Genomic DNA, 16,100 nt, shown 5'->3' with positions numbered 1-16,100 from the left:
CATAAGCATATTTATCACACCATCTGAGGATCAATTAGAAAAATTGAGAATGATTAGCACAGAGAAGAAAAGGCTGAGGAGGAACCACAACATAGCCATCATCCATGGGACAAAACAGGAGGTAGAGGATTAACATCTTGTTTTTAGTAGGTAGAACTAAGAGAAATTGGTAGATGTCACAAAGAGGCAGATTTAGGTTTGTTGCAAGGAAGGACTTCCAAATGATTAGAACTCTCCAACTTTAAAATGGGCTTCCTCCAGAGAAGGTGGATTTCTCTTTATTAGAAGGCTTCAAGAAAAGGTTGAATGATGACTTGTTGAGCATGTTATAGAGGAGATTTTTTATTCAGCTATGGATTGGATAAGATTACTTCTTAGTTCTTTCCAATTCAGATATTTTGTTTTCCAATAATTCACAAATCTTTGTAATCATATTTTATTTTATCTGAAGTTTTCAGAGGATTATAGTAACCTTTTCCGTTTTGTAAATGAGCAGGCAGAAAGATATGGTGTTGAAGTACCTGACCATTTTTTTTTTTGACCTGACATGAGTCACACTTTATGGAAGACAACGTAGTACTCAAAATCTTAATATTGAATGGTACCTCAAGTCATCATTGGTTTATTTCATCTCCTTCAAGTAAATGAATATATAAACCATTCTAATACTAGAAAAATAATTTAAGGTCTGTATCCTTCTACTGGTGAGCCAAAGGGTACAATATTATTTTCCAAATACATGTTAAGATATTTCTCAATATTCACCTTTGCAAAACCTTGTATTCCAAATTTTTTTCTCCCTCCCCAATCCAATATAGATTAAATATGCAATTCTTCTAAACATATTTCCATATTTGTCATGCTCTACAAGGAAAATCAGATAAAAAAGGAAAAAAAAAAACATAAGAAAGAAAAAAACCCCAAGCAAACAACAACAACAAAAGGTGAAAATACTATCTTTAGTCCACATTCAGTCTTCGTAATTGTAATTCTCTCTCTGGATGTGATTGGATCTTTCTATCACATCTATTGGAATTACCTTGAATCCCTCCATTATTGAAAAGATACAAGTCCAAGAGATATATTTTTGAAGTAATTACTATCATATCTGGGCTATTCATTTTGTCCTTTAGTTGGAAGGAGTTGAAAACGATTTTAAACTGAAGGAAATGGTTGTTCTAATGGAGTTGGTATAGTAGGTTGGGCTGATTAGATATCATGCTTGGAAAAAATGCAAGCCCTACTTTCATCCTAAAGGTTAGCAGATTGAGGGAAAATTCTGGTTCCTATGCCCAGTTCCCATAAAATAGCAGAAATGATTTTAAAACTTCTCCAAAGAAAGGGGATGAGCTCAACCCAGAGGGAAAAATGCCTAGTGACCAAAAAGGAATGAATGTATTAATGGTAGAACTGGGATGTTATGAACTTATGACAACATTCCAGGTTTTGGTGAGTGATTTTGGAAAGTTTAGGCAGTTAAGGCAGGAAAGAATTGGGTGTCTTTCTCTTAAAAGGGGGTTTCCTCTCATGGCCATATCGGGACATTTAAGGAATGGGAAGTGTAAGATTTGCTATCTGACTTAGATAAAAGTTTCATATATAGAGGACTTCGTAAAATTATAGGAATATAAGTCATTCTTCAAATGACAAATAGTCAAAGGATAGGAACAGGCAGTTTTTCAATGAAGAAATCAAAACTATACATTGTTATATGAAAACAGGTTCTAAATCACTACTGATTAAAGAAATGAAAATTAAAATAACTTTGAAATACCATGTCACACCATGGATTGGCTAAAATGATACAAGGGGTAAATAATAAACATTGAAGGGGATGTAGTAAAATTGGGGCACTAATACACTCTTGGTGAAATTGTGAACTGATCCAACCATTTTGGAGAGCAATCTGGAATTATGCCTGAAGAGTGGGGGAAAAAAGAAAATAACCTATATATTCTAAAATATTTATAGCAGCTCTTTTTGGGGGGCAAGTAATACTCATCAATTGGGAAATGACTAAACTAGTTGTGGTATATGGTTGTGATGAAATACCACTGTGTTGTAAGAATAGATAAGCCGGTTAATTTTTTAGCAAAACATGGAAAACCTTGCATGAAATAATGAAGAGTAAAATGAGCAAAATTAAGAGAACATTGTATATGGTAGCAGCAATATGGTTTGAAGAACATCTGTGAATGACTTCAGTTATTCTGAAATATTCAAATTAACTACAAAGGACCTATATAGAAAGATGCTATCCACTTCCAGAGAACTAAGAACTTAAAATAGAACAAGATAAAATAAAATAAGAAAAAAATAAGATGCTATCTGAGTGAAAATGAGACAGATAAAATTTGACTGAATAGTTAAAACTATGTTTCTATTAGTAGATCGTTTTCCTGAGATGGGAAGAATGCTGGGCGTAGGGTCAAAAAGTTACTTATGTAGAGTTCAAATGTGGTCTCAGATACTCATTAATTCATCCCAAGCAAGTCATTTAATTGCTGCCTACCTCAGTTTCCTCAACTGTAAAATGAAGTTTTATATTAGAACTTATCTTTCAGGATTGTGATGAGGAATAAATGAAATTTATAAAGAGTGTACATATTTGACATGATTGTTGTACAGTTATTTTTAATTTGTGTTTGACTTTGTGACCCCATTTGCTTGGCAAAGGTACTAAGAGTAGTTTTACACCTCCTTCTCTAGGTCATTTTACATATTAGGAAACTGAGGCAAACAGGGTTAAGTGACTTACCTAGGGTCATACAGCTAGTAAATGTCTGAGGCAAGATTTGAACTCAAGAAGATGAATCTTCCTGACTCCAAACCTGGTTCCCTGTGAACGTGTCTCCTGGTTGCCCTAACCTGGCACATGGTAGGTACATAATAAATGTACCTTTCTTAAAGTACGTGCTAGAGGGCTAAAATGAAATGATCCCAAAATCATTCTACCAACAAGCATACATCAAGTCCCTGCGAGGAAGTTTATTCCATTTTTATTTTTATTTTCTTTTTTAATTTAAAAAAATTTTTTATTATAGCTTTTTATTTACAAGTTATATGCAGGGGTAATTTTACAACATTGACAATTGCCAAATCTTTTGTTCCAATTTTTCCCTTCCTTCCCCCCATCTCCTCCCCTCGATGGCAGGTTGACCAATACATGTTAAATATGTTAAAGTAGTTTATTCCATTTTTAACTGGTATTTGAATTAAAACTAAATTTTAACTTTTTAACTTCAACCTATTTTTGCTAATTATTAGTCCTGTTTTCTGGAACCACACAGAATATATGTAAGCCCAGTGTCAGTGCCCAAAGCCATTTTGCCCATGTTCTACTTTAGATCTGGACTTGAAATGAGTGACCATCAATAGTATTTTCTTTTCTTTTCTTTCTTTCACTGGGATCTCAACGGATGGCCTCAACAGCAGGCATACTCTGGCAATAGTGACCTAGCAAACATCTTTCTGCCTCTCTCCTTCTCCCTCATTAAGACCAGCTTATTGTTCCTGTATCCAATGGGGATTTCACTGCTTTGGTGGGGACCAGGGAAAGGAAGGCTCTGTTCTTTGCCTGCCCCGAAGCTGCCTTTGAAGTTCCAGGGAGGCCCTCATTTGAATCAGCTCCATGGGGTGCAGAGAAACAGAAGAAAAGGCCCCCCGTGAATGAAGCGAAAAGCATTACATGCTGCCTAACATTCTGCAAGCTGTGAAATTCCACTGAAAACAAAACAGGGCATAATATAACACAGTAACATGGAAATTTTCATCTAGAACTTTGGCCTTGGATGTCTAAGTTGAATTTAGTACTTTGCTGGCCAAATTCTGGGAGACCAGTAATATATACTTTTATTTTAAATCAGAGAAAACAGAGTAGAGAAAACATAATTTTAAAGGTTGAAAAGGGAGGTCATAAATACAAATTTTAATTATTAAGACTGTGGAACTAGATATGTGACCTAGCAAAAGATTCTTTTCCTTTCTAGATCTTAATTTTCTTATCTGCAAAATGATACAGTTGGACAAGATGGTCTTTAAAGTCCCTTGTGTTTTCAATCTTCTATGATTCCATGACTTTTTTTCAAATGACATATTCTGTCAGCATCTCAGATTCAAAATATCCAAACTAGAACTCATTATCCTTCCCCCTATATTCAGCCCTCTTTGGAATTTTCCCATTCTTGTAGAGGAAACCACCATTTTCCAGCCACCTTGGTTCTCAGTCTTGGTATCTTCCCTAATTCCCTAATATGTCACTTACCCTATATCAGTTGTTAATATTATTATTGATTCTGCCTTCACAACATCTCTAATATACATCCTCTTCTACTTATGTAGAGTCTACATATAGACTATCCTTAATACAAACCCTCATCATTTTTTACCTGGAGTCAAATCAACAAGTTTTTATTAGGCATATACTGTGTGTCAAGCTTTGTGTTAAGTACTAGACTATAGCAAAAGACTTGTAGCAAATCCCCCTAATTTAGGGGGGAACATTCCTTTTTCCAGTCATCAAAGCTTGTTTCTTGTAAGTTCCAACTAAGTACAAGAAACTTTCCCCAAACCCTCTTAATTCTAGTGTCTTCTATCTCTTAATTATTCCTATTTATTCTTTACATGTCTTTTGGGGATACATATTTGTTTACTTGTAAGTTTTTTTTAGGGGAAGGACTATCTTTTGCTTCTTGTTGCATCCCCAATGTTTAGCATAGTGCTCAGAACATAGTAAATACTTAATAAATGCTTTTTGATTGATTGACAAAGTGATTTTCTTAAAATGTAGTTCTATTTTACTCCCCCAATCAATGAACTCCAATGTCTTCCTATTATGTTTAATATCTATTTGATATGTAAAGGTTCTTTATAACCTAGTATTTTTCTTTCCTTTCTTCCTTCCTTCCTTCGTTCCTTCCTTCCTTCCTTCCTTCCTTCTTTCTTTCTTTCTTTCTTTCTTTCTTTCTTTCTTTCTTTCTTTCTTTCTTTCTTTCTTTCTTTCTTTCTTTCGGCAAGGCAGTTAGGGCTAAATGACTTGTTCCAGGTCACACATCTAGGAACTGTCAAAAATATCTAAAGTTGGATTCAGATTCTCCTGACTCTGGGGCTGGTGCTTTACCCACTAGACCACCTAGACACCCCAACTACTTTCTTTTATTTATTTATTTTTTCTTTTCAAAATATTTCAATTTTATTATTATTATTATAGCTTTTTATTTACAAGATATATGCATAGGTAATTTTTCAGTATTGACAGCTGCAAATCCTTTTGTTCCAACTTTTTCCCTCTATCCTCCCACCCCTTCCCCCAGACGGCAAACCAATACATGTTAAATGTGTTAAGGTATAAGTTAAATACAATATATGTATACATGTCAAAATAGTGTACTACTTTCTTTTAAAACTTTATTATACATTCTTCTCCTTGTACTCTACAATTCAGTCAAACCAGCCTTTGTGCTCTTTATCATACATGACACTCCATCTCTCATCTCTGTCTTCGTATTGACTGTCTTCATGGTGAAATGCAATGTTTCTTTACTCTTGCCTCTTAGAAATTCTATTGTCCTTCAGCAGGCAGCTCAAGTTTTACCTTCTGCTGGAGACCTTTCCCTCCCAGGTATTAATGCTTGTCTTCCACCCCACCCACAAAGGTTAACTTTTATGGGTTTTGTATATAAGATGTATGTATATGTCATTTTCTTTAATAGAATGTAGTCTCCTTGAAGAAAGGGACAATTATTCATCCTTGCTGTCCAAGTAAATGCTGGATGACTCTTGTTAGGTACATTCATCGTACAGGGGTTTCATGCTCCATTGTGGGTTAGGTTAAATGGTTGATGAGGTCCCTTCTTCCTTTGAGATTCTAATACTCAAGAAGAGTAAGAATAACTTTGCAGAACTCTGCCTCACTTTAATTCAATTTATCAGAAAGGTAATACATTCATTATCTGTAATGTCATTGGTCATTTTCAAAAATGAAAGATGACCAACAACCAGGTTCTGTGATGATTTCCTTTTCATCTTGTGCAATTCTTGTCTATATCTTTTTATAAATGTGACATAGATTATTTACTCAATGCAGATGATCCTTTTCTCTTCCTTTACTGTTTTTGTGCATCCTATCGTAACCCAGGGTGTCAATTATTTCTTGTGCTTAGTACATAACTCTTCTATGTTCTTTTCCAAACATACATGAATGATCAGAAACAAAAGAATGAATGAAAAAAAAAACCCACTTATCAAGTACTTACTATTTTCCAGACATTATTGGGAAATAGTGGACAAGGAGAATTGTTTTTGTTTGAGAAGTCACAGGGATGGTGAACCGGACCACAGGGCAATTGCTTAATTAATATATTCTTTCCTGTAATAGTATTACTGATTTGCTGACTATTTCCAGAGTAAGAAGTGTACAGAATGGGGGAGGGAGGAAGATGATGGGGTGGTATACTTATGCAGAAACATGTCAGGAAGATGGATGGAATTCAGTATGATGATGGTGGAGCACTTTAGATATGGTAAACACACTAGTCAGGAGAATATGATTTTAAGGTAAGATCTAGTCTTTATATTTTATACCAATTTTCACAAGTCATCCTTTGCTATGTAATGTAGACTACTCATGTTTATATGATTTATAATTTTGATTATTATGATATCCTGTTCTTCTACTAAAAATAATTATAGAACATCATCAGAATGTTATAACTATTGGAAAAATGAGTTTTTGATTTTTGAATCATTGAAAATATTATCCATTTCCCGAATAAAATCCAGTCTAAGAAGTAAGTCTACTTCTTAATTCTGGGTCTCTTGTTGTCTATCAACAGCACCTGTCCAAGATATCCATGCTAAGGGTTTAACTTAAGGGACTGCACATCCAGATAGATACAATAGTGTGGGCAGTGTGTATTTTTCATATGCTTTGTTTTTCTAGTGAGGGTAACTAGACTGGGTTTTTTTTCTTTTTACTTTTTATATAGCTCTGGATTTCACTGAGGAAGCTTGCAGTGATCTGGAACTTGGCTTGATTCAATTCATACAGGTCATCTATAAATTAGAGGATTTGGAATGATTATCAATAGCTAATTCTTTCATCCAAACCTTTTTGAGAAGTTTTCCATGACCTCATACTGGTGAATATCTTAGGTGAGCAGATGTCTCACTATTTTTACACCTTAGCAGGTTGGTGAATAATGTTGTCACCATAGTTTTATATATCATCCATTTTTACATGATTTTAATGTATGCATTGCTTTTTAAAAAGAGATCTTTTGAGGATAAATGTTGTTTTATGAAACTAAAGACTGTTTCCCTTGTTGGAATGTATTTTCCTTGAGGATAGGGATTGTGCATCCTGGTCTTCAAACAAATGCTGGGGGATCTTTTGTTGGGTACATTATGGGGGGGTTCTTTCTAAGCGTTAGCTAGATTGGATGAATTTTGAGGCGCCTTCCAACTTTGAGAGTCTAAGATTCTGGGATGATGTCTTTTTTGGTAATTTCATCAAGTATCCCTTTAATGCCTGAATAGTTTACTTTTATAAAGGGTTTCATAGATAATGCAATAGATAGATTACTGGACTTGAAATCAGGAGGATCTCAATTTAAATACTACTTCAGACTAGCTGCCTAACCCTGGGAAAGTCACTGAGCATTTATCTTCCTCAGTTTCCTCAACTGCAAAATAGAGATAATGATAGTGTCTTCCTTCCAGAGTTGTGAGGATAAAATGAGATAATAATATTTGTAAAGTACTTTTCGAACCTAAAGCACTATATAAATACTAGCTATTAATATTTTAGAAAGAAAGACAAGGCATATAAGGACTGGTAGTTTTCTTTTTTCCCTTTAAAAAATACCAGCCATGATCTAATAATTGAAAAAATAAGTTATGAACATATTCATTTAAGAAACTTGTTTAAGATTTCCTGTATTTTTGTGGAATTCTACCATACAACCAAAATTAAAAATGTGCTACTTTTAAGATCTATCTTGGGACTGTGATTCTAAATAATCATTCAGGGAGAGTAGGTGAAAGAAAATTCAATTCAGTTGGAAACTATTGGGGTTTGGTTCCTTGAAGAATGTTTAAGTTTCTACTGTCTGCTTCTATGTGTGTCTGCATCAGCACTAAGAAATAAACTTCTTTGTTTGCAACATCTGTTCGTGTCTTCTATATTCACAGACCCCATTCATATTAATAACTATTTCTTATTAAAACTACATGTCACAGTCAGAGTGGTATGGAACAACGCCTGGAACCATTCAGTCATCAGTCTGTCCATCAAAGCTTATTCTCTACTGTTCTTGTACCACCAAACAGCTAACAGAGGACCCGAGGACCCTGGAAAACCACTGAACCACCTGTGATTCTCAGAGAGCTGGCTGCCCTTCTGCCCCTTTGGTGGGTGGCAATGCTCAACTCATTAGTCCAACAATATGTGTTGATTTACACTATCAGACCACAGCACAGAGTGCCCTCACTTACTTAAGTAAACACTACTCCTTTTTGGATCTTGCTGCCTCTTAATTAAGGTTTTTACTAAGAAATAGCTATGTGCAAAACTTAAATAATGATATCATAAAAGAATATAAAAAATATACAATAGAGTAATGAGAACAATCACATCTTTTCAATTCTTGAATCTTCTCCCCTTTCACAGATATTCTCCAAATCAGATTTTCCTTCTAGCTGCTCTAACAGAGCCATTTATCTGTTCCAAGAGAGTTCTACTCATGGTAGAAACTTTCACAACAACAATATCCTGTCAATGAGAGTGACCCAAGAACTAAGTTTACTCAGATTTATTTTATTGATTGTTATTGAAGAAAGTTGTGTGGATCCTCAGTGAGGCTGTAGACAGATTTCAGGAAGTCTGTGAATTGAATGGGTAAAAGTTATATAATACAAATTAAACTTTTCCATCTTCCTTTCTACTTCTCTTTTTCTCTGTCTCTCTCTCTCTCTCTTTCAAAAGGAACCTTCTCAAAGATTTACCCATTTTGATTCTTTGAGTCATTAATCTACATATTATTTCTTAATGCTAGAATTCATCTTTGAGGGAATGATAGCACAGTACAAAGGGAAGTAAGTAGGTTGGAAATTGAGAGAATTGGATTCCCAGCTATTGTGATTTTCAATAAACTATAATTGAAATGTGGTATTTCTGTCATTTAGAATGTAGGCGATGTTTATTATTCTGAAAAGCTGTCTGTTGGGTTTATTAAATTGCCAAAGGGATTCATGACATGAAAATGAGTAAAAACCTTGGCTCTAAAGTATAATTCTAGCAAGGTATCATCAGGAACACTTAATTGGGCTCTGAATCTAGGTCTGGGTGATGCTCATCTTCTCTCCCCTTTAACCTATAGTCTAGCTAGAATAAAGTTCTGTAGTTCTAGCTGGGACAAAGGGAAAGGATTTCTTTTTCTAAGACATAAATTGTCAAAGTTTCCCAGTTGTGTTCAAGCCATAGAAGAGGAAGAATGTGCAGTCTCCCGTTAATTAGGTGTCTTTTTCTGAATTCACAAGTCACTTTCTCTATTTTAGCCTGCTCTTCAGCTTTTTCTATCTTTGCTAGCTCTGAAACTTGTCTAAGCAGGGTCTCTAGTGTACTTCCTGCTACAGCAGGTTACATCTAATAACATTTCTCCATAACCACTCCCCCATTGTAAGACAGAACTGTTCCCCATGGTGCTGCTGTTTGACAACAAGGACTGTTTCATGTTTATTTTTTTTTTTGACCCCACAGTCTAGTTCAGTAGCTCACATATTACTTTAAAAAATTATATTATGTAAAACATAATTTATTATTTTATACTTTCATCAATTATCAAATAAAAAATAAATCAAAATCTTTACTAATAATGGCAATAGTAATATATTATGTGATAATCATTAATTATATAATCAATGATTAATTATCCATCATAACTAATTGATAATTATTAATATGATTAATAATAGAGTATTTTAAAGTTTACAAAACTTTTTATAGATATCATTTCATATTAATTTTACAATAACCTTAATAGGTAGGGAGCATTGTTATCCCTGTTTTACAGATGAGGAAATTGAGGCAAGCAGAGGATAAATATCTTTGACCAAGGTCACATAGGTCTGAAATTGGATTTGAACTCATATTTTTCTGACTGTGCTGCTTACCTGCCTCTTTCTAAACCTCTTTTTTTTTCTAACTATTGTGCAAAGACAGATAAAAATACAAAAAAAAATCCTTGCCCTCAAGGATTTACATGCAAACAGAAAAGATGACAATAATGGTACAAACTAGATAAATACAGAGTAGAAGGATGCTAACTTGAGAAGAGAAGACCCAAGTAGATGGAAGGACCAGTAAAAGCCTGAATCTGGAAAGAAGGCAGAAATATCAAGCAGCAGAGGTGGAGGTCAAAAGCATGGGGACTGGTGATCGAGCTCATCTGCAGAGAGAATTCCCTCTGAGGAACATGCTCAGCCTGTGCAGATCGATAATTTGTGAGTGACTAATAGTCTTAGAGAATTACCTGGGGAATACTGGGAAATTAATGAGCTTCGCTAGGATTAAAAGATATCAGAACCAGAGCTTGTACCCAGGTCTACTACAACATGATGTCTCTGCCATGTAGGAAGTACTTTATCAATATTTGTCAAGTTGAATTGAACCTGATTTCATAGCCAGCAAAAATTTGACTTAAGGAATATGAGGAGCCACCTTCCCAAGCTCCTCATTTTACAAAGAAGGAAACTAAATCACAAGACAATTAAATGATTAGGTTACAATTGTTCGGGATGAGATTAGAACCTAGCTCCTCTGACTCTAGACTCATAACTCTATGGTTTCTGGGGATCTCAAACCTTCTGGTTTGAAAGACAAGATGTAATTTGCCTAATGAGAACTAGTGAAATGGGGACATCCTTATTACCTCAAGGATAAAATATTAACTCTTTCACCTGATATTTAAAGCCTTTCACAATCTGGTTACAAACTACCTTTCCTAACCTTCTTTCACATGATTCTCTTTTAGGTAACCTATATTCCAGTCAAACTGGTTTATTGGCTTTCACCCAGCTTTCCAACTCGTGCCTTCAAGAATATAACTTGGCCCAAGGCCTCCTCTGTGCCTTCTTCAACTCCTTTCAGAATTCTTCTCCCTTCCCTTCCCTCTTCCTTTCCCCCTTCCCTCTTCCCTCTTCCGTTCCCCCTTCCCTCTTCCCCCTTTCCCTTCCCCCTCCCCTTCTCCCTTCCCTTCCCCCTCCCCTTCTTCCTTCCCTTCCTCCTCCCCTCCCCTCCCCTCCCCTTCCCTTCCCTTCTTCCCTTCCCTTATTAAATGATGCTGAATTGGTGAGGGCAGGATAAGAAGCAAGAACCAGGGCTATAAATTTTGGTTAGCCTGGATCTGCTCTGAGGAATTCCAGATTTTGTACTTACTGGGGTGACTAACCAACTTTCTCTTTCCCTATTCGGTCTCTGTTGGAGTCTTGCCATTGTGCCTGAAGCCAAGGTCAGCAGCTCCACATGCTTTGCACAGACAGGTTGGCAAAGCTCCAGAAAGGGGGCATGCTTTCCTAAAAAATTGAACGAGTTTAAACAAACCTTTACATACTACATATGCTACCATATTCCCTCAGGAATTCTGAGTTTGTTTTCTGAAGTTTCAGTTCTAAGGAACTTAAATGGCTTCCTGGAAGCTTAAATTCCCTCAAACAAGTTTGAGGCTACTTGTAGGTCTTTCAGTGGAATTGATGAATCATTCATTTATTCTTCCAGCTTTGTTTAGGAGACAATATGTTGCTGTGGAAAGATTTATGATTGTGGAGATATAAGATCTGAGTTCAAATCCTGGATCGCTCACTTGCTCCCTATGTAACTTCTAGCAAATCGAAAATTTTCTGAGCCTCAGTTTCTTTAACTTCAAATGAGAGGATTGGATGGGATAAATTTAAAGACTCTTTCTAACTCTTGGGCGATAGTCTTGTTGCACACAAAGCATTGAATAATGACTTAGCATGGAGTATTATAAGAAGAATAAGAGATCACAGAAATTGTCTCATCCAAGCCATTCAGTTTTCAAAGGAAATTGAGACTCAGATTTATTAATGTCAGATAATAACAAAATCAAGAACTTGGATTGGTTGATTCCCATCCTAGTCCCCTCTTCACTATTTCCCATTTCCTCCAAAGACTAATCCTAGCATTAAGAAATAATGTGTGGATTATTGACTTGAAGGATCAAAATAGTTAAGGCTTAGTGTGTGTGTGTGTGTGTGTGTGTGTGTGTGTGTGTGTGAGAGAGAGAGAGAGAGAGAGAGAGAGAGAGAGAGAGAGAGAGAGAAGGAGGGAGAAGAAGAGGGAAAAGGAAGACATACAGAGACAAATGACAGAGAGAGACAGAGACACACAGAAAGACTCAGAGAGAGCAAAGGAGAGAAAGAGAAAGGGACAGACACAGAGAGATCCAATTTGTATTATATCTACACAAGTCACTTAACTCTTCCAAAACATGGTAAATGATTAAATCATAAGAAAAATTATTGAATATCATGGTTCATAAATTTGAATATTATATATATTTTACTGGACTTTACTATCTGTATTATTTTAAAGATTTAAACAAAAAATCACTGTATTGTTAGAAAGAAGACAAGAAAACTCTTCCAACATATAAATATATGTATATGTATACATATATCATTATCTGTGTGTTCATCAAGAAATCCATTTTGACATTTAAATTGAACATCATAGTTCTCAATATCACAATTTGTTATAATTACATAGTTCATGTGACTTTCCTTCAGATATAATCCATTCCAGTCAGAGTGGCCTGTTCTTTGTACAAGACATTCTCTTTCTTGTCCCCATGATTCTGCAGACGATATTTTTCATGTCTGGAATGCATGCCCGATTCCCCTCTGCCTTATAAAATTCTTAGATTTTTTCCAATCACAGCTACCACTTCTTTCTCTCCACTAACTGGTACTTGCTCCCCTTGAAAATGACTTTTTGCACATTTTGTATGTACTGGTTGTGTCCTTCCCTACCTCCTCAGCAGAATGTCAGCTTCTTGAGAGTAAGGTATATTTCATTTTGTCTTTAATTTCTAGTGCATAGCATTTTCTGGCTTATAGTAGGTTTTTAATAAATAAAGCCTTGTTGAAATGAATTGTTAACTGCCTATTTTGGCTCCAATTATAGGCAATTAAGAAAAGCTTGAGAGAATAACTGGCCTGGAGTAGATAGGCTGAATAATGTGCTCATTATAGCCACGAAAAGATACAAATTCTGGCATTGGAAAAGGTCAAAGTGGGAAAAATAGTCAAGGGACTTGAAGAGTCACAATGCCCTGAGTAGATGAAGAGAAAAAAAAAAATGGGCTTAAAGCTCTGCTGCTAGATTTTTGGCTCAAGCATACAGGGAGAGGGAGAAGAATGAGCCTAGTGCATGCTCATCAAAAATGCAGATACCATGAAGCTGCAAGGGAGGAAGAGCTCATATATCAGATGATAGAATCAGGATCCAAAAGGATGTTGACAAGTTGGAACAATGGGTCAAATCTAACAGAATATCATGTAATAGAAATAAAAATTAAGTCTAGCACTTGGGTTTTAAAAAAAATCAGTGGTTCAGATATGAGATGGGAGAAGCAGGAAAAGTCTACAGTCAATATGAAAAAGAATGAGGAATTTTAGTGCATTTTATTATGTTCATACGGGGTCAAGGCTGTGACATGTTCTCCTTCCTCCAGATGCAGAGCCATTTCATAAAAGAGAAGTTGTCAAAGTAAAAACACAGTTTTCAAAAGAAGAATTGCAAACTGTTCACAGCCACTTGAAAGATTGCTTCATATCCCCATCAATAAGAGAAATGCAAATCAAAATAACTCTGAGGTTTCACTGCTCACTCAGCAAACTGGTGAAGAAGATGAAAAATGGATATAGTCATTGTTGGAAGGACATACTAATGCACCAGCTGTCAGATTGTAACTTAGTCCAATCATTGTGGAAAACAATTTGGAATCATGTAAGTGACTGAAATGCCCATACCTTTTTACCCAGAGTTTTCACTACTAGGCATATGCCCTGAAAGGTACCACACTCTTACACCTTCCCCCATGATGTGGAAGGGATAACTGTATACACTCAGAAGAAAGTGATCAGCATGATGGAGTAACTCAAAACTCTATCATATGTGAAATATTTGAAAGAAGTGGGTTTACAGCAGGATGAATACAGAGGCCTGGAGAGACTTATATGAACTGATGTTGAGTGAAATAAGCAGAACCAGGAGATCATTATATAGCTCAACAATGATACTGTATGAGGATGTATTCTAATGGAAGTGGATTTCTTTGACAAAGAGAAGCCAGATCTAACTCAGTTTCAATTGATTAATGATGGACAGGCAAGTTACACCCAAAGAAAGAACACTGGGAAATGAATGTAAACTGCTTGCATTTTTGTTTTTCTTCCCAGGTTATTTTTTATTTTCTGAATCCAATTCTTCCTGTGCAACTAGAGAACTGTTCGGTTCTGCACACACATATTGTATCTAGGATATACTGTGACATATTTAACATGTATAGGACTGCTTGCCATCTAGGGGAGAGGGTGGAGGGAGGGAGGGGAAAAATCGGAACAGAAGTGAGTGCAAGGGATAATGTTGTAAAAAATTATCCAGGCATGGGCTCTGTCAATAAAAAGTTATAATTATGAAAAAAAAATCTATTACATGCAAAAAAAAAGAAAGAAAGAAGTGGGTTTATCTAGCCTGAAGAAGATAATTTGGGGAGGGATAGAATATGGTAGTCATCTTAAAATGTTTGAAGAATGGAAGATGAATTAGATTTACTCTACATGCTTTCAAAGAACAAAACTGGGACCAATAAATGAATGGAATGTCATCCTGGGACTCACTGTAGGGTCATTAAAGAGTTGGAAACAAGAAAGATATAGGGTACAGACTGAATACTTCTCAGTTTGGAGAGAGGATTATTGTCAAGAAATCTTATAAAATGAGGAGGTCAGAATTGCAATTCTAATTTATCCCTTGTCTCAGAAGCTTACTTCTGATATGAAGGGCCAAAAGAGATACTTTGAGAACTCATTTCTCTTGTCCAAGTTGGATCTGGGAATTATAGTATCATGGAATAACTTTTACTGGTATAAAAAAAGGATTTCCTTCTAAGCTTATAGAGACCTGACTTTTCCCACTAGATGACGATTTTTTTCCAGTCTCTGTGACTACAATAATACTTTGGATGGTATAAAAAAAACATTAAGGTTCTCCCGTTTGCACTAGGTCAGGGTTTTCTCTTCTGTGTTATGTCAGTTACTCTTTCACTGACAACTCTTGTCCCATTTGTACTTCTTTCCTCTGCTAGCCTTTATTTTTGGCAGGTGTCATGGGGCTTACTCTAAATGTTGTTCCTACATCAGAATGTGAGCTACTTGAGAGCAAGAATATCTTGTTTTTTTCTGTTTGTTACTCAAGCACTTAGCCTAGTGCTTGGTCCTCAGCAAGAGTTTAATAAATGCTTTTAAAAATTCATTCATTTGTACTGCTGCCATCTTTGTTCTGCTCTGTTTATTCACACTGTTTGACTCTCCAGAATGTGTTCATAAGCATGTAGCTGGTGGAGAGATAACAACTGACTGTGTTATAACTCCTTCCTTCCTCTGGAGTATTGAATATCTTTGACCTATTTAAATCATTTTTACATTTTTTTAATGCCTGAGGCTCTTAGTCCCACCTTTCACACACAAAGGATCTCTTCAGGTAGCTGGGGAATTCTTCTTTCTTGGCTGACTCAAATAAGTCTCTAATTTCCACTTTGGGTCATGTTAAGTTCATAACCCTTTATCTACATTCTTCTCCATTGTCCAAATAATGCATTTCCCACTCATTTTAACCTCATTTACTTCTGTGGTTGACAAATCATTCTTGCTTTCTATCTTTCTATGGCTTTTCAGCTTTCTTTAAGACTCATGGGTTAGATTATACAAATTATACCAGATGACAATCAAAAAGGAGAAGGGAAAGACAAAATATGTGGCTTCTATGGGATGCTCCCAATACAAGTACCCTCAAAGATGTA

Source organism: Sarcophilus harrisii, chromosome 4, assembly GCF_902635505.1.
Source record: "Sarcophilus harrisii chromosome 4, mSarHar1.11, whole genome shotgun sequence".
In the NCBI taxonomy this organism is placed as follows: Eukaryota; Metazoa; Chordata; class Mammalia; order Dasyuromorphia; family Dasyuridae; genus Sarcophilus; species Sarcophilus harrisii.
The sequence above is the reverse complement of the archived record's forward strand: the minus strand, read 5'-3'. Positions refer to the sequence as shown.